A 24,463-nucleotide genomic window follows, 5' to 3' on the forward strand; every position below is an offset into this window, starting at 1 on the left:
TCATTGTCTCCTGACTGGTAGCTGTCTGGTGTTGCAAGGTTCCACAGAGCTATTGTTACTCGCTTCTGAACTGTCTGAGCAGGTCTTATTCTGGTATTGCAGCACTTCAGAGTAGGGGAAAGCAATTCCCAAAGTTCCATGAAGGAGGTCATGCACATGCAGAAGTTTTATAGCCTCTGCTGATCATCACATATCTGCAAAACAATGGGGTCCCACCAGTTTGAGCTGGTTTCACGGCACCAGAACTGGTGCTCCACTGTGTAAAAAGCAATCGAGTGCAGCCAGCGCTCCTCCTCTCCAGTGTTTCACATTTGGATATGTCCATGTCCTTTGTCGGCAGTCTGAAGGCTGCTTAGGCTCTGCACATACTGCCGCACACTTGTGGAGGTGCTCATGATACTTGTCACAACAGTCTGAAGCTGGATGGGTTCCTGCTAGACTTCCAGTGGTGTCTGCATGGATATGAAGAAGGGGTGTGAAAACACTTTTTGCTGTTGCTTTCCAAACAGAGTGAGAGGGGAGAAGTGCGCTATGGGAAGCTGACAACACCCACCCAGAATGACCCTTGGCACTTTTTTGTCCCATCAGACATTGGGCGCTTAATGCAAAGGGGCAGGAAGAACTGTGGGATAGGTACCCATAATGCATTGCTGACAAAGTTGAAGCTGCCCACCGTAATGGAAACACACTCCAACAACTTCATGTGCGAATGTGTGCATGCACCCTCAGCTTTACAGAATTGGGTTCTAAAAATCAACCTTAACAAATTTGAACTAATTTCATAGTGTAGATGTACCCTAACTGTCTGGGCTGATGTTGTCCATGCATTGTTTTACATACATTTAAAAAATATTACAATAACCATTCTATTGAGAAGCTGTAGTGCTTCCATGTTTTGGAGCAGGGCCTTGCCATTTGGCAGAAGGGTCACACCTTTTGCCATTTCCAAGAAAAAACATCCAGTTTTTTTCTAGTTCTTTGAAAAAAAACCCTCACTTTGCACATTCTTGGTAGGGACTTGTTAAAGTTTGGCAGCTAAAATCTCTGAAGACTTTTTCTGTACTGAGCATGCTCTGGTCCTTGGCTGCAGGGACTGAGCAGGACTTTCCCTCCAGTTGCTGCATCTGCTCCTGTGGTTGGTGTGGCACAAGGCAACAGAACTGAGGAGGTGACTTTATCTCCTGTGCTCTCATTGATCTCATTACTCAGAACCAGGCAGTTTTGTGGATAAAACAGTAAACAATCATGTAGCTAAAGACTATCATAATACATTGGCTGAAATAAGGTTGCATAGACAACCTTCCTTCCGGCATTGTCTACTTTTGAGTGCTCATCTTTGAACCTTGAAGTTTTTAATAGAGCTTTTTGAATGTAATATACACAGGTCTGCTGGTGCCAGTTTTTTTATTATAGTTCACTATTTCAAGGTTTAGAACCAAGGAAAGGTTCTCGATTGGTAAATGAAGGATTCAGCTTTGAAATAATTTATGCACATACACTAATAATAATTTTTCATTCTCCTAGATCCTGTTGTATCCAGTGGTTACAGAACAATTTACAGACTTTAATCAATTAAGAATCACAACTCACCTCAAGGTAAATATTATTATCACCATTTCATAGATTAGGAAACTGAGGTATACATCAATGCAGTGCCATGTCACTGGCCGTAGAACAATTCAATAGCTAAGCCATGCGTGCAACTGGAACCTTGACTCTCAGTAAGCACTAGCATGTGCCTCCTTGATTTGTATACATGTGCATTTGTTTGTTATACATAAAGTGTGTGTGTGTGCACATGCATGCATGTGCCCACAAGCATTGGTGTAGATCTGTACACACAGGTATTTTTACATTTAGATGCTGTATATTCTACTTAATGTAGCTAGCTGTTTATACCATGCACATTATTGCGGTATCTGAGTGCCTTCCATGAATGTACTGCACAGGTGACTACCATCTGTCACATGTTCCCTCATTCTCTCCTCAAGGACAGAAGCATGCACAGAGGAATGTTTTGCTTTGGTAGATGGGTTTTTTGGTTTGTTTTAAAATAAACCAACATGTTGGTCTCTATTAGAGAACGCAATGTCAGAGAAAAATACACCATATACTTAGAGTGGAAGGCAGTGAAGTTTGTGATGGTCCTTAATTCGTGATGAAGTTCACTCCACAGTCTTGCACCAGCCTCTGAGAAAGTTCTGTCTCATGCGGATAAGCTTTAACAGAGAGTTCCACTGAGCTCATGGGAATAAGGGGACTTCGAAGTAGGCGACGTCCTTTCGAAAAGGAGCCCCGTCTGGACGCACCGTGCGGCGGCAAGGAGCGTCAATTTTGAAGCGCGGCTGCCGCCCGCATGCTAATGAAGCGCTGAATATGCATTTCAGCGCTTCATTAGTAAACTTCGAAATGGCCATTTGCATGGCCATTTCGAAGTTTGGGGCACGTGTAGACATAGCCAACCACCGTCTTCATCCCAGAGCTTTGTGCTATCTTGTAGATAATCTGTGCCCTGGCTGGGGAGCACCAAGATGATAAGGACTGAGACCAGGAACTTGTCACTAAATTCTATGGGAAGCCCTGGTAGGCAGAGGACAAGTTTGATGTGGTGGTGGTAGCAGCCTCTGTTTCTAAAGAGACTTGGTGCAGTGTTCTGTACCAGTTGGAGTTTCTTAAGCACTGAGGGCTCCCGGCCTAGGTATTGTGCTTTGTATTATCTTAGTTAAAAACTAGCTTTGGGGTTTAACAAGCCCCTATTGACACCTGTTTTATATCATAGATCCATCTGAGTTTAGTGTTAAAGTAAACCAAATGCAGTTATTAAACGTTCAAATTATGCGTCATTCAATGACGTGACCATTGTTCACGTAATCTATCTTTTAATGCTGAGGTTCAGGGGGATGACTGGTCAGCTAAGCTGCTGCTCAAGCTGGCAAGGGCATGCAGATGGAGTGCTCCATAAATGTACACTGCCCTGACTGAGCTTTACTGTTCCTTCAGAGACACTACTGTCTGGTCAGTGAATGAGCTATCAGATAACGACCCCTCCACCTCTGTGCTGGTGGTATAAGCACCAAAGAATGAGGAACACTCATGTTCTTTCATGAAACTGAAATGGAGTTAGGGCTGGACTAGTGGTATCTCTGCCTACAAATTTATTTTCATAGCCTATGATGATGGGCAATGCATGTGATATCCTGTGTTGTGTTGCTCCAGCATCAGAGCCTGCTTAGTGACTGGAGCACAGAGTACATGATAGTACATTAGCAGCTGTTCAATCTGCTTTAGTTGCATGGGTTATCGGTGTCAGCCACACCTCTGATATTACTGTTTGTCCTATCACAGGTCCAAGATAGAGCAGTGACCTCTTTGTTTCAGAGCATTGCAGGGAGCCAATGACCATTCCAATTAGAGTGAATCTCATCTCAGATTGCTGTAGTCTGGAAGAAAAAAAAAGGGCTTCACAATAAGGGTTCCACAGTGTGTGTTGTTTTGTGCATGTGTGAGAAAGGGGCTCCTATCAAGCAGACCCACCGCATCTGACAGGGTTATGAATTTTCACTTTTTCCTGCTGCAACTGGTGTCTTTACAAAAAAAAAAAAAATTCTGCTTGCAGTAAGTGATTGAAGATACATGTCATCTTCAGCAGTCAAAAATGTACAGGGCAAAATAAGTTTATCAGTCACTGTAACCTTGAGTGTGCATTTCACTTCCTTATGCCTCCATCAGCCCAGCTGGAAAATTGGGTGAAAGGTGGAATGTCATTGAAGTTGGCAGCTGCTGCATTTAGAGTAGAGTTTTCCTGGGGAAATAAATGATTTACAATAAGAAATCCCACTCCCCCAAAAGGCCTGATTTTGTGGGGGGGGGGGGGAAGGGCTGAGCACCCTCACAGCTCAGGTCAGCAAAACACAGGAGCAGGGTTTTAACTTCAACACACAAATAGTCTAATTGATTTCAGTGTAGCTGCTCTCACACTTAATTTAAGCATGCACCTAAGTGTTTTGCTGGATTGGGGCTTCAACTCCCATGGAAATCAGTGAGCATTCAAGGGCCTAACCACAAGTTAGGATTGGGCATGTGGGAACTATCCCCCTGCAGTCTAGTATGTTCTTCACCAGGAGGGTGGTGAAGCACTGGAATGCTTTACCTAGAGAGGTGGTGGAATCTCCATCCCAAGAAGTTTTTAAGTCCGGGATTGACATAGTCATGGCTGGGATGACTTAGTTGGGGTTGACCCTGCTTTAGGCAGGGGGCTGGACTTGATGACCTCCTGAGGTCCTTTCCAGCCCTAAGATTCTATGATTGTATGTAAACTCCTGCTGCACAACTTTGATGTGGTAAAATGTGCTGGGAACAGGACAGATTGCCTGGTTGGAAAATGGCTGCAACCTATTTTGTACCAGTGACATGACAAAACTGGGAGATGATGGCTGGACACAGTTATAGCCAGGGGATGTACTGACCTAACACATGGCCATGACAAACTCTGGAGGTGAGGCTCCTTAGGACACTAGTGCTGCTCCACCCAACAACAATCTGGAGAGATAGAGGTGGAAATGCTGCTTCCTTTGTTTGGCAATGACCTCCCTCAACAGGAATGTGTGGTGGGGTGAGGGGCTACTCCATTGCTTTGAGCTAGCCAGGGTGGGCCTATCCTACTGCATGGATGGTCCCTGAGGCAGCAAGAGCCAGCATTTCTCAAGCATTGCGTGCCTCCTAGGGTACAAAACCAAAACAGGGATGTTGGAGGGCATCATCTCTGACTACAGGAATTGAGTTGTTCCCTCACTCACCTGCACCCACCGCTGGGCCTGCTGAAGTCACATTCTCCTTGGACCAGGCAGTTACATTACCAGCCATAAGAATATCATCCTGTTTACTGCAGTGCAGAGGGAAAGGGAACAGAGTGTTTTTTTTATTAATCTCCACTACAGTCATGCAGAGCTATTGCCCCAGTTATGGGGATTAGCCCCAGCTTACTTTTGGGGATGTGTGTTTGGGAGATGATTTTACAGGTGCAGGGCTTTTTTCCTCTGTTGGCTCCTCTTCCTGAGTTTTATCATTTCAGCCTCCTAAACGATGATCTGCATGAACTGGGCTTTCTGAATGTATGAGCCAGTTGAGTTGAAGGTCATTACCATGATATTCATAAGGCAGATTTCACTGGAATTGCAATACAATCTTGTTTTTGTACTAAGACCTTAATGTCACAAGCTATTAATGATCTCTTACTACAAGCTCAGGCGGAGGAGAACTAAAACAAATGTGACATGGCAATTTGGTTTTAGATCATACTGGCTTTTTCAAATAATAACAAGGCACTATGTGTGGTATAAATGCCTACATGGGAAGGGATGGGGATTTCCATGGCAGGAACTAGAGGCCAAGTCCCAGATATCCTGTGTGGATATATATTTCCAGGAGATTTTGAGCTCAGTTTTGCAGTACCCAGAAGGCTGAGCTAACTTCTCCACTTGAGTTTTCCCATCTGTACAATGGGACCATTAAATAATTTTTATCTGTCATACTGTGGTAGCATGTGGCTTAATTCATGACTGAATTTTTAAAGTGGTTTGAGATCCTTAGATGAAAAGTAAATGCTACATGCAGTTCATTACATGTATCCTTTTTCAGTGTATATTGACAACAGTATCCTCTTATTGCTATCTGGGCATGAAAGCTGCCATATCATTGCAAAATCTATAAGATTCTAGAACAGATTTTTTTTTAATGTTTTATCAGACTAAACATCCATTTAATCTACTATCCAACCTTTTGGACCAGCCAGTGTCAGATGCTTCACAGGAAAGGACTAGAAACCTTATATCAAACAACGACAGTACCAACTTGTTCATAGAATTTTCCTTCCGATGCTTTGAAGAATGTGGTTTTATATTCCCTCTGCATCTGTCACCTAGGCTGGGTCTACACTTGCCCCCAGCTTCAAAGGGGACATGTTAATTGGGGCAATGGGAGATTACTAATGAAGTGCTGTGGTGAATACGCAGCACTTCATGAGGTTAATTCTCCCCTGTGGCAACTTTGAAGCTTCAAACTTCAGAGTTGCTGCGGGGGAGAATTAGCCTAATGAAGTGCTGCGTATTCACCGCAGCACTTTATTAGTGATATCCTGTTGCCCTGATTAACATGCCCCCTTCGCAGTTGGGGGCAAGTGTAGACAAGCCCCTAGTTATATAAATGTCTAATTCTTTTTGAATTAATTAAAATTTCTTCTTAATATCTTGTAGCAATGAGTTCCACAGGTTATGTATTGAGTATAGATTTCCATTTAAGGCTGCATTTACACTAGCAAGTTCTTTCAGAAAATCTGGCCCTTCTTCGAAACAACATGAAGAGTGGCTACACACAAAATGCACTCTTTCAATCCTAAATCAAAAGAACGTGGTTCTTCTTCTGGAAGCCCTCTTCCACTCCCAGATCAAGAAGTGTGCATTCTTTCAAAAGAAAGCACATGTAGATGGTTCGTCGCCCTTTTTTCAAAAGAGCAGTTCTCATGGCACTGGATTGTTCAATTCCTGACCCATTTTTTCAAAAGAGCAGGCACTGTGTGGACACTCTCTATTGAAAGAGCAGCTCACTTTTTCGATCTGTTTGAGTGTTTGTGGATGTACTTTTTCCAAGAGAAGATTTTTCAGAAAAGATCTTCCAGAAGAACTTCTTTTGAAAGATCACTGTCGTGTAGACGTAGCCTAGCAGTTTTAAATGTGTTACCTTTCATTTTCATTGATGATCTCCGGTTTTTGTACAATAGAAAGGGTAAATAGGAGCACATAATGTACCTCCTTTAATCCATGCATTATGTTGTATTTAATGCAATATATTCCTTCTAATTCACATTAAAAGAAACTTATCCCATGCAGAGTCCCATCATGAGGCCCATACACCACTTCCATCCAGCCGAGAAGTAAGTGTGAAGGAGTATTTGTTTGTATGTTTGGACCCACATTTGTGGAACGTGATCCAGCTGCAGCAGATTGCTCTGTCTTTGGTTCATTCATACACATGACACACTTTGCTGCTGACGTCAAGGAAGGCAATACACTCATCACCTGCTTTGGGCTTGCTCCAAAAAGTTAAACTGTTTTTAAAATTTCAAGAAGCTAAATGATGGATGGATCCGATTTTTATTTACTCCACATACAGAATATAACCTGCTTCATTAAATATTAACCATCAGTTTATGTCTGATTTATAGGCCAGCCTATTCTTAAGGGTTTCTTTTTTCAATCAGGCTCCTAGTTCTTTACTTAGTAGTAGTAAAAGAGCATGCTGTTCATGTCAAGCACTGTGGGCACAGTCTGCCCAACTGAAAGGAGCACGGTACTGTGATCCAGGAACTCCTGGGTTATGATGCTAAATCTCTAAGGCTGTGTGGCCCAGTTTCTCCATCTATGAAATGAGACCAGTAATAGATACTTACAAGTGCTGCGAGGACTAATTGGTTAATCGTTATGAAAACGAGAGCTTGCTCTTGCATCCTTTTTTATCTATACATTCCACAACACACATTAGGTCTGTATCATAATTAGTGCCTCACTCCATAAGCTATTCACAGAAATAGGAAATAAAAGCCAAGCCTCCTGAATCCTAATCCAGTGCTTTCTGCATGAAGCCATACTGTCTCGTACTGCATGTTGATGATAAATGCTAACTGCTATTAGACGTGACATGACTAAATGGTATTGAGTTCACTCACTGGCTTCAACAGTAGGTTTTCATGATGGGACTTCGTATTATCGTACGTGCTGTGTAGCCCCATAGTGGGTATTCTGGGATACCTCCGGTACTGGGGTGTTAAACAGAAGTAATAGTGAAGACACATGTTTAACTTAATTGAGTGTAGGAGAACAATAACAGAAAAGCAGTAAGCGAGCTCTACTTTGTATTCACCATTCCTCTCAAAATTTCCACGATACTTCAGCCTGTTTCCATGCCCCACCTCAAACTGATCTTAACATGTGTATGAATGCTCAGCATACCAATGTAATCAGGATATATGTGTAGGCAAGAAGTTGTACAGCTGAGCTGGCAGGAGCCTGAGACTATGGTTACATCTACACTACCATGGAAGTCAACACTTTGAGATCAATCCATGAGTGGTCAATTTAGCGGGTATAGTAAAGACCTCACAAATCACTCTTTGGTTGGCCTTGATATTCTTTACTGAATAAACAGAACAAGGAAGTTAATGGGAGAGTTTTTCCCATTGGCCCCCCATGGTGTAGACCTCATGGTAATTCAACTTAGGGTATGTTGACTCCAGCTATGTTATTTACAATGCTGGAGTTGTGTAACTTAAGTTGACTTTCTGCGGTAATGTAGATGTAGCCTTAGACAATGTTCCTGGATTTGATATCTGGTACGGCATTTAAACTGACAAAGTCCACCCAATGCTGGACTTTTCCATACTTAACATTTTAAAAGCAAGAAAAACACATGACAAAATAGTTTGCCTCCCCACTCTGATTTCATAGTGAGTGTTTTTTGTCACTGTTGTCTCTTCCACATGGGGTTGATGCTAAAGCAATATCCTATGACAGAATGAGGTCATTCAGGGCCCCTCACTATTCTTCTGCCAAGACACATATATCCTCTCTCCATAAAGTAATAGTCTCGCTGCTATGAAGCTATTACTTCAATTCTCTAAAACTTTTACTGTCTCTTTAACAAAGGACAGCTGAGATCAGTTAGTGGTGGAGCAGGCTGATGACAAGAACAGTGTGGTGAGAAAACAAATTCCCACAGATGTTGGATAGTCCCCCTTACTACAAGAGAGCAGGGCCGCTGCATATGGCCACTCCTGCTAACACAGAACAAAATACAATTTAATCATTGTTACTAAGGAAAACTCTGAGGCACATTCCCAGAACTAGCACTGGGACACATTCCTCTTCTCACTATTAGCCTGGAAATAGGATTTGCTCTGGGGTTTCATCTGTCTGTTTATACTCTGCTCATTACTTTGATACCTGAGGGAGCAGGTCAAGGTCTTCAGCTATAATTAAGTATCATGTACGTGGTCACCTGTAAACAGAAAAGACAGTGTAGTCTATTGGCTAGAGTTTGGCAGATGGAAAATAAGAGATTTCCAGATGTTCTTTGTAGGATTTTGAGCAAGTTTCCCACACTTCTTTCTGCTTTACTTTTCTCACTTTGCCAAGTGTGAAATAATGATCTATTTCCACATTTTTAAATGCTTGATGATCCTCTAATACAAGGTGTTACTTTCTAGCCCATTCTTTTTTATTTGGCAGCGCTGCTATTTTGGAGCACTAAGAAGCCGAGAACTCAGGACAACTGCATGCACTAATTTATAAACAGAAAGGGTCAAATTTTCCAGGGAACAGCACCTGCAGATGGGGCCAGATTTCTAAAGGAGCTCAACACTTTGGATACTGAGCTTTTCTGAAAATATCTGACCTGTCCTGAGATGGGAGCTAAGCTCTTTTGTAAATGCAGTCCCAGCTATGGACATTGAGTTCTCCTGAAAATTCTTGCCATGGAAACTTGAGTGAGGGCATATTTTCAGACTAGCTCTTATCCTCATTCTGATTTTCCAAAGCATCCCGTTTATCCAAAGGAAATGGGAGTTTCTTGTCACCTTGCATACTTTGTCTCTAGTTCTAATACCAGGAACATCTCGTTCTCCTATTCAGTCTCAAAATCAAAACCAGCAATTGTATCAGAGCCCCTACAACAGGCAAGCAGTCTGCTTTCTTCACAGCCCCATTCATATAGACCCCAAATGATAACTACTGAGAAGTAAGCACTCTTGTTCCCAGCATCAAAACAGCTCAGCACCAATGGAAACAACAGAAAGGCGTCATCTTCTCATAGTCTCAGAGGGGTAGTCACGTTAGTCTGCATCTTCGCAAAACAAAGCAAGCAGTCCTGTAGCCCCTTAAAGGCTAACACTTTTGTTTATTAGGTAATGAGCTTTCAAATCTGAAGTAGTATGTCTTACCCACAAAAGCTCTTTACCTAATAAATAAAAGTGTTAGTCTTTAAGGGGCTACATGACTGCTTGCTTCGTCTTATCATGTTCTGTAAAGATAATCTTCCCATCCACCCTAATCCTATTTTCCAAAGCAATCCAGAGTTGCCCCAGTCATTAATAATATCTGTTTTAAGGCTATGTCTACAGGACAGCCTAAACTCAAAATAAGCTATGCAATTTGCGCTATGCAAATTGTGTAGCTTATTTGGAGTGTAGCTTGAAATAGGCTATTTTGGCATCTGGCACTGTCTAAACAGCGTCAAATGACAAAATAAAGCACTATTTTGAGGCATTCCTTACTCCTCCTGTGAGGCAGTGTACAGGGATGCCAAAATAGCTCACTTGTTATTTTGCAAACTGTTTCAAGAAGACTGGTGCATACCAAAGACACAGAGTAGCTATTCAGGGATACCTCTGGTGTTGGGGTCTTAAACGGAAATAATAAAAAACAGAAAAGCAGTAAGTGAGCTCTACTTTGTATTCACCATTCCTCACAAAATTTCCACAATACTTCAGCCTGTTTCCATGCACCACCTCAAACTGATCTTAATGTGAGTAGGAATGCTCAGCACTGAGCTCTGTGGAGAGCTTCCTTCTGTGCTAATCCTAGCACAGAGAGCCCCTAAATAGAGCCTTAGGGCCAGATCCTACTTCCCATTAAATCAGTGCCAAGAGTTCAGTTGCTTTCAGTTGGAATGGGATTATGTTTTCAGAATAGGGGCAGACTATGTCTACACTAGGGTTATGTCTACATTAGCCCAAAACTTCGAAATGACCATGCAAATGGCCATTTGAAGTTTACTAATGAAGCGCTGAAATACATATGCAGTGCCTCATTAGAATGCCAGCGGCCATGGCACTTCGAAATTGCTGTGGCTCGCCACCGCACGGCTCGTCCAGACAGGGCTCCTTTTCGAAGTTTTGGGCTAGTGTAGACATAGCCTAGGCAAAGTAAGTCAATTGCAGATACACAGTTCTAGCTACAGCAATTGCATAGTTAGAATCAACCTATTTGAACTCAGCTTACTTGACTGTCCATACTGAGCAAGGTTGATCAGAGAGTTTTTCCCATCAACCTCCCTTACTCTTTGTGTCTCTCAAGGAATACAGGGGTCAACTGCGACCCCTGAGAGTTCAATTTCATGCATCTGTACCAGATGTGGAAAATCAAACCCTGGATGAGTGACCCTAAGCAGGCTGATCTTCTGGGCTAGGGTAGACATAGCCTAGAACATACATATACTTGTTTCACTGATAGACTCTATGCAGACTAGGGTCAGATTTTCAAAAGTATTCAGCACCCACCACTGGGGCTAGATTTTCAGAAGACATCAGTTCCCATCAGGTACTAAAGTCAGTAGCATACAGTGAGCTGACCTGTCTTGGAAACATGGCCTAACGATTGCAGTAGGGGCTGCTGGGTGCTAGAGAACTTTTGAAAAGTTGATCCTTATTTCGGTGCCAGGTAGTAGCTGAAGCCTTGAAAATCTGGCCCAACCTGGTCAAAATGTGTTGGTTTAGCCAGAGCTGTTTAAATTCTGCTTGCACCCTGCTCCTTAACTTTATTCCTGGCCCAGCATGAATCAGGCCTAAAGCAGTTTCCATTCCCAAGAGCAACAAATCCTTCCAGCTCATCTGGATCCAGACAACTAACTGCCTTATTTTTGGCATCATTCTTTTAATTCTACTTTTCCCACCAGAGCCAGAATTTGTACTTTGTCTCGTGGTGCAACGTACTATTTATAGCTCCATTGCAATTGCACAGGAAGAGCTCATGCTGTTATTGCTACTGCATGAATGAACTAGTGGGAATGAAATAAATGCGTGGAGAATAAATGCACATAGGAAGCAGACAAATTCATGCAACATTTCCAAATATGGTCATTTCATTTTGATATTCCCTAGACAGACAACCAGATCTTCATCCCCCTCCTCCAAAATGACAATCATTGGAATATATATTCAGAGATGTGCATGTTTAAAATTCACAGGGATCTTTTGGGCTGACTTCAGGAAGAAAAGGAGCAACTGGAATTTTTTCCTACTCATAGCGCTTCATGGCCACCACTTAACACACACATACTTTTAAGAGCACTTGCATTGCCAACATGCAGATTGTAGGACTTCAAACCTATCCCTTCTATGCTGTCTCATATCAGGCCCTTGTGACTCTTCCTCACCCCCACCAAACAGGCAGCATACATGTAAGCATACGTGGAGTCATTGAAACCAGGACTAACTTCACTGAAGTTGGGGACATACACCAATATAAAAGCTCAGAGGACACCAACAGATAGGGTGACCACATTACTCTATGGCAAATATGGGACACTCACCTCCAGAGATGTTCTCCCATGTCAGGGCTCCTTGCTGCCCCATGGTGAGGCCCTGTGGATGGGGACTCCACAGCCTCCCGCTGAGGGGGAGCAGGGCACCTTCTTGGCATTGCTGTGTGCGCTGAGAATAGGGGCTTCACAACCTCTTAGCCCAGGGGCAGGGGGGCAGGGAACAGGGCAGCCGCCCCACGGAGGAGCTTCCTCACAGCAGGAGCTGACTCACCGAGGCACAGGGTGCCAGGGAACGAGACAGCCATCTCATGGAGGGTCTCTCTGGAGGCAGGAGCTGCCTCCCCTAGGTGTGGGGCACCAGGGAACATGGCAGCTCCCTTGTGGCAGAACTTGCTGGCAGGGAATGGGGCAACCATTCCGCATGGAGGAGCTCCCCTGTAGCAGACACTGCCGCCACAAGGCACTGGGTAACAGGGCAGCCGCTCCACAGAGGAGCTCCCTGGCAGGGAGGGTGCTGCCCCAAGACACAGGGTGCCTGGGAACTGGGCAGCTGCCCTGAAGTGGAGCTCCCTGGCAGCAGAAGCTGACACGCTGAAACACTGGGTGCCAAGGAACAGAACCACACAAAATATGGGACAGTATGCCCATTTTCTTGAAAAAGTCAGGATGCCTGTGGGCAGTGCTTTTTTTTCCTAGAAAAAACGGTGCTGGAACTCAAGTCTGATAATTCCTCCTAGGAATTAGGGTGTTCAATTTTAATGCCCTGGTCCCTTCATTGCTGCAGGACCAGCAGGGAATCCTGATCTGGTCTCTGTGCTGCTGCCGGACTGGCAGGGGCTCCTTCCCTGATTCCCGCGCTGCTGCAGGACTGGTGGGGGAGGGGCTCCTGTCCTGATCTCTGCACTGCTGCACAACTGGCGGGGGATCCTGCCATGATTCCGCTGCTGCTGCAGGACCAGCAGAGGCTTCTGCCTCAGTTCACGCACTGCTGCAATAATGGTAGTGAAATTTTTTCTGGTGTTCTAATGGAAAAAAAGGTGCTGGAACGGTGTTCCAGGGCATTCAGCCAGAAAAAAGCCCTGCTTGTGGGACAACTTAACCAAGGGACTGTCCTGGGAAGAAATTGAATGGATGGTCACCGTACCAATAGAGGGGAAAAGAACTTCCAGCATCCCACATAGCAGCCTGATGTTATCACAGCCAATCTCCACCCAAACTTTTAGCCTTTAGTTATTGATAACAGCCAAACTACCCAAATTAATTAACTTTTGTTCAGTGACACTTGGGCTCTAGGACTCAAAGTAAAATTAAGGTTAGGACTGTCAGGAAAGAAGAGAGGAATGCTTGAGCTGTTTTGGGATAGGAGAGTCAGGGATAAAGTAAGAAAAACAGCAGAGAGTTAAACACACATACACAAAACAAAACAAAAAAAAGAAGTAGGAAAGGGTTACAAACGCAAAGAAAATAAAAATCAGCAACATGGTAAGGGGAGGAGTCCTAGGTTGCATCTTTTTCCCTTCTTTTGTATTTTTCCCCCATTAAGCCCCAATCCTGAAATTAAATCCACAAGGATGGAACCCGCTCGGAGTCCTACTGCAGTCAGTGGGGCTCTCCCTGGGCACAGGGTTTGCTCGTACAAATCTAGTTGTTGTATGGGGGACTTGGAGAGTGAGGCTGGAGTCCTATGCAGTTTATGTGAACTGTGCTGCACCTAGCTCTGTTTGGGTGCTGTAAAATTATCAGTACATATTGAGATTGAGTGAATTAGCAGATATCGGCCCTGGTCCGGCAAGACATTGTTTACAGGTCTCCCTGTAAAGTGACAAATACCCTCTCCTACCCAATAGCACCTTGAACGATCACGGCCTTAGAAAGAGTAATCCTTTAGAGCAATGACAGAATCATTGTGTTTCAAGACATCTCATCTGCCCTCCTGGCGATTTGATTGAGGACGTGCAAAATAGAAGAAACAATATCTGAAAGTTTGCATCTCTGCTGCTCTGTTCAGAGATAACATATATATAGCAATATAGCTGTCATGCATCTGCTCTTTTCTTCTCACTGTCTCTGTGTGTGTGCCTGGAATAGTCCCCTGCTTTCTGTCTTGTCTGTGTAACGTTTCCATCTGTCAGAACCATAAAAAAAAAACAACTCACCCTGAAGACTTGCAGTGATCCCAAAAGCTAATGCAAATCCAGTCACTGAATCAAAATTACATATCAGTCAAGTAGAGGGAGTTTTGACTACCTATAAAAGCCACTTTTCAGAACAATATGCACATCCCATCACATAAAGCCCAAGATAAGTCTATGCTAGGAGGACAGGTAATGCAAATGCAACAGGCTAGAAATGTTAGGGAATTAGTCAGAGACCCTTGTCCTGCAAACATGTATGCATATAGTGGCCTCATTGACTCTACTAGCAGTACTACTCACCTATGTAACGTTAAACAAAGGCGTGACTATTTGCAGGGTGAAAGCATGCTGTACTCCTGACCGGGATCTCCTAGTGCAGCTCTTGTCCCTAAGCAAAACCCTGTTGAAAAGGGCTGCCCAGAAAACAACAACTTTGTTCTGGAAAAGAAAAAGTTTTGAGGTTAAATTATGTGTTCTACTGTGCAACAAAACTGGGACCTTTCAAAATGTTATTTGGGGAAAAGCATACACTAGGAGAGACTGATTTTATAGCTTGCTCGTGAGGCTGCCCACCTGCGAGGAGTAAGTGTTGCCTACAAATCAGGTAGGGTACTTGAACCTGAATCTTCCAATTTACCCACCAACCAGCTGGGTTATAGGCAAATCTGGGTGGAAGCAATTCTAGTCTGTCAGAAGAAATATCATCCTGGACCTGGAAAAATTAGTCAAAGCCAATACGTTAATGCAAACCCTGTTTGTTTTGATAAAATGCCAATTTCGGTGGAAAAAGTTTAGCAGGAATGTGTTTGACCAGCTATGCATGGAATACAATGGGCCTGATTCTCCTCTCGCTTATACCAGTTTTACATTGGAATTGCTCCTAATATATATTCTAATGTGAGTGAGAGTAGAAACTATCTCACTGGGACCTCATAGGTGTTCAGGAATTCTGAGCAGCAGCTCCCACCTGTAGGATCAGGGTTCAGATTGCAAATGCCTGCAGGCTGGGACTGTCTCCTTCTATAAATATGTGCAGTGCTTAGCACAACTGGCCTTTCATGGTGGTTGAAACTATACTAGTGAAATGATTTTGGCTGTTTTCAAGAGGAGTTGTCAGAAGTACTGGAGGTTTTTCAAGAGAAAGCAAAGTGCTCTCGCAATTCAAGTCTTTTGCTCATGAGATGCAAACACATTCAAGGACATACCATATCCTGGTATACTTGCCTTTAAAATAGCTTAGTGGAATTCAGAAACTAGCTTTCTGTTACATGTCAATATCAAGCTTAGCACTTTATTACAAACATCAAATCAAAGTCCAGAAAATTATTGTCCCTGCCTCAGTTTATTTTTAAGCTTTCCCCCCTTATTTTTATCTATTTAAATATTCAGAATTGTGGGAAACTCTGGAAGGTGGTGGTCAGTCAGTAATTGATTAATTACAGTAAATGTCAAAATAAATATCAAAGCTATAAAACCATTAAACACAAATTCATGATCAATTATCAAAATGCATAAGGTCAATGCTCTTAAATCAAACTGTCACTTCTCAAGCTGCAGTTTTCTTGCTTTGCCTCTCTGTAAATTTTGATTATATTGATGGAAATATTTTTTTTCAGTTGTGGCATTATGAAATCAACATTTACTGATAAAAACCTAATCCTTCAAGCCCAGCTTTAAAACATTTTAGATTAAATTAGTCCTGGGACCTGGTAATAAAATGAAACTGAAGTAAGGAAATGGCATTCCACACTATGCAGACCACAAACTGATCTCAGACAAAATATATAACAAAGTATGCTGATCTTTGCTGTAATGGGGAGAGGACTGTAAGTGAAACTATACATGGAAGTTTTAGTACTAAGACTGAAATATCATATTAAAATATTGCAAAAAAATTTGTAAAATTGATCAAAAATTTTATTCCAGGGAAGTTACACAGGTATTTGCTTAAACTTCATAATAATAATTACTATTTTGTTACATCCTTTCCTAAAGCATATTAAAAAGAAAGGTGACATTTTAAAGACCTCTGTGTCTCTGAATCCCTGAGATCGCTTGTGTAAGGCACTTTTCACACGTAGATCTCAAACTGCTTTCCAAAAAGGAGGAAAGTATTCCCATTCTACAGATGGAGATATTTAGGCACAGAGAAGAGATGTGACTTGCACTGGGCTAGCAGGCCAGTGGCAGAGCCGGCAATAGAACTAAGAACTCTTGCAGCCTTGTCTGTTCTGTTCTCCACCAGCGTACGTTGGCTCCTACTTTGCTGTGCCACCTACTGAATTAGATTTACTTTGAGGTGGATGAGGAGATATGCATCAGGTTTTTTTCATATCAGAGAAGAAAGGTCTGGGGGTCAGGCAACCTGGATTCTGATGAGTTTGAGCTGGTCTTTTCACCTCTCTTTGTGTTGGTTTCCCTACCGGTAAGATGGGAGACAAGAGCACTTGCTTGTTTCACCGGACTGTTTTGAGGCACAATTCACTGATGTTGGTAAACTACATTGAGATCCTTGGAGGAAAAGTGTTATGGGAATGCATCTTATTTGAAGTGCCTTGGGATCGCTAATGCTGACTTCTCATGCAAAAGTGCACCTCTGGTAGCACAGAGGTACCCAATACCACGTAGAGGAATTCCATAGGTATGATGACATTTCATGCAGCATCTACCTCTTCCTTGCAGGTTTTGCCATTCAAACAAGAATTCAGCTCAGCTGTGCCTGCTTACACATCTGAGGGCATCAGCAAGATAGCAACATAGTGAAACACACATCTCTTACCAAACTGGGATGGGTATAATCTTTCTTCATCATTCTTGGCTTTTAAACTAGGGATTGAATCAGAAGCTTCAGGTGACACCTTTTTACTGGGCTCCCTAGAAATATTCTAGTAGTTAAGTTTTCTAGAGACAGACTGTACTTTTCAAGCCTGAAGGTATTATCTACTTCCTCCTTCTCCTTGACCATCAATAATAATGAGAGTTGTTATAAGTTAAATATACCTAAAAATTTCAGTGTTGTTTAGAAAAACCTTCCCTCAGTTTGCCTGGAACAAAACTGAAATGATGGGGAAAGGGGCTACTTGAAGGTTCTTGAGTGATGGGTCTTTTAGAAGAACCAAGTATCTCTGCTGAGCTGGGGGGTCTGTGAAAAGTATTTAAAAATCAGAGCTGAGGGAAGCCAGGAGAGTTGGGTGGAAGAATTTGCAGTGCAAAGAGCTACAGTAGACTGTGAACCTTTATCTGAGGATCGGTGGCCTTCTAAGTGGGCTCAGGACTATTTACTATTTTTGGTGGAAAGTGTGAAATTGGATGACTTTGATTTTTTGTTGTTGTTTTAGCAGGGCAGGGGGTGTTCAAACCTGAAACTTGAGGGATATGTTTCCCAGAGAACCCACAGCCCCTAATGAACCCAGCCACTCCCATGACTCAGTGCAGCTATTTGGCTCACAAGGTCGTTTTAGAAACAGCTGGTGATGAAAAGGGGGAGGGGGATTTTTACAGTGTATTTCTCCTGCTTGGTAACTAATAATCAGCCAAAGAGTACATCGTATTGAGACTCTGAGTTCCTCTGTGCTATTGATGCATTCAGCCTTACAACTCACCTGAAAGATCTGCCCCTGTGTTGATAGGGAAACTGAGGTACTGCATACCAGAGAAATCATTTGCCCAGGGCCTCTCAGTGCATCAGTAGTAGCAGAGCTAGGACTAGAATTCTTACCCAGGTCCTCTCATGCCCAGTGCTGTATCTTGGTCTCCATCCATCAAAACAGGGAGGTCCCTTTAAAAAAAGACTCCCTTGCTGAAATTGCCCTGTGGAGATTTCCTCCTCAGCTGCCTTAAGCGCTTGCTTGGGGTTTTTACATTTTCCAGCCTCCCGCTTGCGTGGTTGCTGGGCTGAGGCCTGGGAAACGGGAAATTAAAGGGTTGTGCAGCTCTGACAAAAACAGCTGGAATGCCCCTCCCTCCCCTGCGCCTTCCCCTTTTGTTCCAAGTAGGCGGGGGTTGGGGCTTTGCAGAGCCGAGCGTTGGAGACACACTGACTGAGCCTCTAGCCATCACCTTTCCAAGGAGCCGAGCCAGCCCCTGACTGCAGTGCTTGCTGCCCTCCCCAGGGCCGGCTAGAGAGGGGGTGGGGAGAAGATCTACTGAGCAGTCCCTGAGCTCGCCTGGCAGCAGCATCCTTCAGCCCTGGCTGCATCCATGCCTGTCAATTCCCTTCTGCTCCGATTTCTCTCCCTCTTCTGCCTGCCTGCCTGGATGCAGCTAGCGTTAGCCTAAGGGAGTGGCAGGCTATATTGCACAGGGCTGCAGCCTCCGGCTAGATCTGGGGGAACCAAGTGGGGCTTGCAAGCAGCCTGGAGGGCTCCTCCGCAGCCCCTCTGCAAGCTGGATGCTAAGGACGAAGGTAAGAAGGCTCCAGGCTGAGGGAGGGTGGAAACCACAGCAGAAAAGGGGATGTGTATATATGGGGGGGGTGGGATGTGGGAAGGTTAGTGGTTATCGTGCAAACCCAGGAAACAGTTGTAGGAATTGGGGGGCAGTTCTCTGGCCCGTGTTATCTAGGGGGTGATCACAATGGCCCCTTCTGGCCTGGGAATCTATGATTCTTGAGATGCGCGCTAGGAGTTTAGAGCCCGCAACAAAGGAGGGGAGAATGAATGAAGCTGGTCTGATTCCCTGCTGGAAAATGCCAGGGATGGTGGGGGGCAGGGTGCTGAAATCAGGCATTGCATTACCTTGCTTATGGCAAAGCTTTGTCCTTGGGGTGGGGAGAGAAAAGGGCACTGTCCTTGTGGTAGCCTGGGTGTTACAGTGGGGATGCTGCTACCCTTGGTGCAGCAGTCCCTTTGGCGTGGAAGTGATTAAATGTGGGAAAAGGATGTGTGCTGGGGGAGACAGACTGTTAGAGGAGATGTTGGCTTTGAGGTGTGTGCTCCATCCCTAGCCCCATTCTCCCTGGAACACACCCCTCTGAACATGGCCAGTGCTGCAATCCTGGCTTGGTTTGGACTGTAACCTCCACGCATGGCTGTAGTTTAACAGTAAGGATTTACAGCTGCTCCTGGAAAGGTACCATCCTCTCCTAAATTCCAAATGGGAGAACCAACGGGCTGAAACCGGAGAAAGGGTAATGACATTGGCCATCAGCTATTGCTGATCTTGGATCAAGTCCTGATTGCAAACAGGAGCTTGGTTTTTCTTTTGTGTGCTGGCTGTTTGATTGCGTAGCACTCTGGCTGCTGGAATGGACATGACCTCTGAGTTCTGGTTGTCTCCTCATTTTAGAGATTGACATTGTTGTGCTACAGGCTCTTTTTCCTTGTCCCTAGTAGCTGGGGAATGTCATTCTAGCAAAAGTGAACTGAAATATATTGGTTGCGTTTCTATAGTGCTGCAGGAATACATGGTGCTTTGCCTAAATAATACAGCATAAAGAAAAGGCCCTTGCAGCTTCTGTTGCACACATGGGAAGGGGCTAAGATTGCATCTGAACGGGCCCCATAAATGTGAATAAGCAAAAGGTAGAGCCACCCATTTGGAAAGGACTTGAAGACAAAGTGCTGTGTCAGTGCTCAGCGCGGTTTGCTGTTCTGCTGATGGTCAGACTGGTAGACCTGTGAACCCTAGCTCAGAAATTCATATTGCTGGGATGAGCATCGGGTTTCATCAGTCCAGCCTGCAGTTTTGGAAAAAAAGGCTTTCTCAGGGGGATGGAGGAGTTGTGACTTGCATTTCAAGGGTTTTCAAATTTGCTGTGCTGGCCTTAGCTGTTGCTCTCTTTGCTGCTGGGCACCATTCCTCCACCCAGCTGCACTCGGTAAGAGCCCCTTCTAATCACAAATGAGTCCTGCCCTTTCATTGCTGGGGGAGAGCTGTTCTTACACTGGGGGTTCTTATTTGTCAGTTTAAAACAATCCCTGCCTGCTATTAGGCTGCTTAAATGTAAGCCGTTTACTGGTAGGCAGTTCCAGTAAGGAGCAGGACTGCAGTCTGACAGCTGTGCTATCTCCAGTCCATGTCCTTGGGCCTGCCAGAAACCACTAAGGGTGCAGGACTTCAAATGGGCAGCACAGTGACAAGCCACAGGTTAAAATGTTAGCAAGAGCTATTATGGAATGAGGGTTTGACTTGCACTCTCAGAAGGCTGAGGGCTGATGTTTTGGAAGTAGTGTAAACCTGTAAATTCCAAGGGACTTTGTAATTAAAGATCATGGCCTGGATTATCTTATGCGGCCGAGATTCAGTTGTGACTCCCATGCATTGTTTGCCTCCGTTTTCTAGCCCAGGGGCTCTCAAACTTTCTAGATGACTGTCCCCTTTCAGGTGTCTGATTTATCTTGCATATCCCCAAGTTTCACCTCCCTTAAAAACTACCTGCTTACAGAATTGGATATAAAACCACACTTGCTGAAAACTTCCTTACTTTCTCATGTTTATTCTTGTAAAATAAATCAACTGGCATATAAATTTTGTGCTTGCATTTCAGTGTTTATAGGGCAGTATAAACAAGTCAGTGTATAAAATTTTAGTTCGTACTGACTTCCTTTGTGCTTTTTTTCATAGCCTGTAGTAAAACTAGGCAAATCTGTAGATGAGTTTATGTACCTCCATGGGTATGTATACCCCTGGTTGAGAACCTCAGTTCTAATCTATGCTGGCTGGCAGTGGCCCCTAATGGGCTGCTTATAGATTAAAGCCCCATTTAAGACCAGGCAGAGAGAGCTAGTTTATCACTTAGTTATTAGAACTTGGTTTGGCCTCATTCACAATGGCTAGATAAACGGTACAGGTTGAACACCTCTAGTCTGGCACTCTGGTCCAGCAACATCCATAATCTAGCATGATTTTAGTTAGTCAGATGACCACTTATCATGGCTGTGGGCAAGTCTCCTGTGGTCCCACAAACTTTAGGGCTGATAGCTGTAAACAGTGTTCTGTGCTGTTGTTTAGGTGTAATTTACCAACACTTTTTCTGCTTACTAGGCTCTTAGAAGACATTTCAGGTAATGTGTTAGATGCTACTAACCTCTCATGGTCAGGCAAATTCTCTCATTCGGTGCCAGTCAGGGCCCACGGATGCTGGACTAGAGACATTCAACCTGCATTTATTTCAAAGGTGGTGACTGCCCAGAGCTGCTGTTGAAGTCAATAGTCATTACTTGTAGGGAGAGAGAAATGAATTGTACTCAGGCCCTTTTTTATCACTTTGAGTTTTATAAAGATGGCTGATGAATCTGTGGGTTATATTTTCCCCCTAGGGCCCTGCACTTTTTTACATTAGAAATTCAGGTCATGGTTGCCCTCAAAGATTCAGTGTTTGTCAACATTACAGTAGCTCCCAAAGAGACTGGCCCGAATTGGGGCCCCATTGTACCAGGTACTACTCAAACACAGAAGAGACAGTCGCTGCTTAGACAGTGAAATGATGACATTGTTGAGCTGGTGAAAGCTGAGCTGTTGGGAGGGGAAGGGAATGTGACTCAGACAAAGCATTGTGTATAAATGCCTATGTAGCTTCATTCATAAACTTTTATATTGAAGAAAAGATGTCTTGGAAGTGTTTAGTTCCTCTGTGGTTTCAGTTGAGGCATGAGACCTCGCAGTGCACACTGAGACAAGTCGTAGTTTTTCCAGCAAAATGAGAGGAGATCAGAGTTGATATTTCTAAGGTTTTTTTTAGAAAGTGTGCGTGTGTGCATGCGTGTGCGTGTGTGCGTGTGTGTGTGTGCACGCGCACGCGTGCATGCATGTTTGGGCGGGGGGAACCTCTGAGGCCTTCTTTATACCTTTATAAAAAGAGGTTTTTATTTAAATGTGAGCTTGGGTCACTGTTAGTGTAGGTCTGTGGTGTAAAAACTTATCTTTTTCTTCACCAACACATCTGTTTTCTGTTTGTGTTCAGAACTGTCTCTTCTGACTTTAAGGACGCAAATAATTTTTTATTACTGCCTATGCTTGCTAGCCGTGCAGAGCCGAGAGAGTGGTCTGGATTCTATTCTAGATCCCCCATCAGCTATAGGATTGTTAACTGCTCTATTAGTGTAGTTCCCCAACAACGATTGGCAATTGGAAATGCTTTGTGATAGTCACTGCACAAATGATCAGAGAGAGATGCTATCCCAGAGAGCTCTATGGTCTGATTAGACAAGACAAACAAGGGTGGGTGAAACAGAAATTAGGGGATTTGCCCAAGAAGTCTGAGGAATTGGACCCAGATCTAGGGTAGTGCCTTTTCCACAGAATCATCCTTTCTCTGCTAACACACATTTCTGTTGCAGAATCTTTATTGCTGATGGTGATGTGTGAGCAGTGTACCCCCACCCCAAAAAAAATCCATTTCAGCTCATGAGTTGATTCTGAAGAGTAGGAAAACACCATCTTTTTACTAGTAAACTGAACAGAGCATGTGATCGGTAGATTAAGAAACAGAGAACCCTATAATGTACAGAGTTCATTTCCATGTGCAGACACACATGCTGCTTTTTAGAGGGGACATTATGCAGTTTCTTTACATTTTGCTGAAATAAAACAACACAGGTCAATTTTCACTTGGTTTCTAGTCAATTTCAGCTTCTGGTTTTCATGTTGTAGCACAATAGTTCTCTCAGTGGAGAGATGACTTCATTCCACATGATTCTTGGTTTTGCACTTTGTATTAGCACTCATCTCTGGTTTTATCTTTTTTTTTTTTAAGTGTTTTTTTTTTTTGGTTTGTTAAAAAGCCGGTAAAAATACAACACTTTTTGGTATCAGCCCTATAGCCTTGGAGAAAGTCCTAAAGGAACAATATTTTTATTAGCTACTTTCTGAAAGGAAAAACAAAATCTGATCCAGAAAATAGCCAGAGTTGGCTCAGTTACAGCAGAAGTGAAAGGAACACATGTAAACAACTGCAATCAAGGATTGTCAAATTGCATTATTGTGATTTAACATTATTTATTCCAGTTTGGTTACTTCAAATACGGTATTAGTTTGGGAGGTTGGGGATGGGCTCACAACCTGGAGTGTGATTCTTTATGGATGATCAAGTCTCTTGCCCAGTTAAATGCTATAGAATAAGTAAAATCATAAAAGAGGCAGTGTGACTTGCTAAGAGTTATGTGGTGGAGCCAGGAATGAAACCTCGCTCTCAAGAGTCACCCTCGGATGCCATATCCCCTTGACTCAGGCTGGTTCACAGGAAGAAATGACCCTTATCAAGGCACAGAAGAGAGCTGAGACATTGACACAGCTTGAATTTGTTACTTTACTTGGGGAGAACTATTTCAGTTCTGACACTGGCTCTCACAATGACCTAGATCAAGTCTCTTACCTTGTCTACCTTCATTTTCCCATCTGTAAAATGGTCTTATTTATCTCTCATTCCTACAGAGTAAGATTTTTTTTTTCCAAAGTATCCAAAGAATTCATGCATCTAACTTCTATGGACTTTTAAAGGGTGTTTCAGAGAGGCAGTGTGACCTCAGGGGCAGGGCATAAGCCTGAGATTCAGTAGTCCAGTATTCTAATCTCACCTCTGCCACAGGTTTGCCAGGTGAGCTTGTACAAGTCAGTTGCTTGCTCAGTGCCTCAGTTTTCCCACTTGTAAAGGAGGATAACAACTGCCTTTATAAACTGCTTAAAGATATATGGACAAAAAGTATTCTAGGATAGTTAAGTGGTATTACAACTTGTTCTGACACTTTTGAAACTCACATCCATGGCACCTTTATATGCATAGTACACACAAAACCATATTACTTGTCCCCAAGAATGTAGTCTAAATTAATGCTAATAATTAATGTAATTATCCTATTGATGTTTCACAGAGGTACAGAGAAGGCTTTGTTGAACATTTCTGTTGTACTTGGAATACAGTTAAGAAACTACTTACGTGTTACCTGGGGTTTCCCTTTGATTTCTTTTCTGTCTGTTTTACATTCTTTTTAGCTCATCAGCCCCTTCTTACCACTTCCTACAATGATTCACCATGCCGGTTATCAGTTTGTGTTCATGTATAACTTCCCTCCCCACGCAGC

General features: G+C 43.4%; 1 protein-coding gene across 4 annotated transcripts in view; it reads left to right on the top strand.

Annotated features, from left to right (window-relative positions):
- CLIP2 (CAP-Gly domain containing linker protein 2) overlaps positions 1 to 24,463 on the top strand; it is a 158,231-nt gene that overhangs the window by 7,350 nt on the left and 126,418 nt on the right. For 3 of the 4 annotated variants that reach the window (XR_012648124.1, XM_075013814.1, XM_075013817.1), the window contains exon 1: positions 18,483 to 18,849. The gene's annotated coding sequence lies outside the window, so the exon portion shown is untranslated. Of the gene's footprint in view, positions 1 to 1,524; positions 1,597 to 18,482; positions 18,850 to 24,463 lie in introns of those variants that run through there. The other variant, XM_075013815.1, reaches the window with a different exon arrangement.

This window comes from Carettochelys insculpta, chromosome 19 (assembly GCF_033958435.1).
Source record: "Carettochelys insculpta isolate YL-2023 chromosome 19, ASM3395843v1, whole genome shotgun sequence".
Lineage (NCBI taxonomy): Eukaryota > Metazoa > Chordata > Testudines > Carettochelyidae > Carettochelys > Carettochelys insculpta.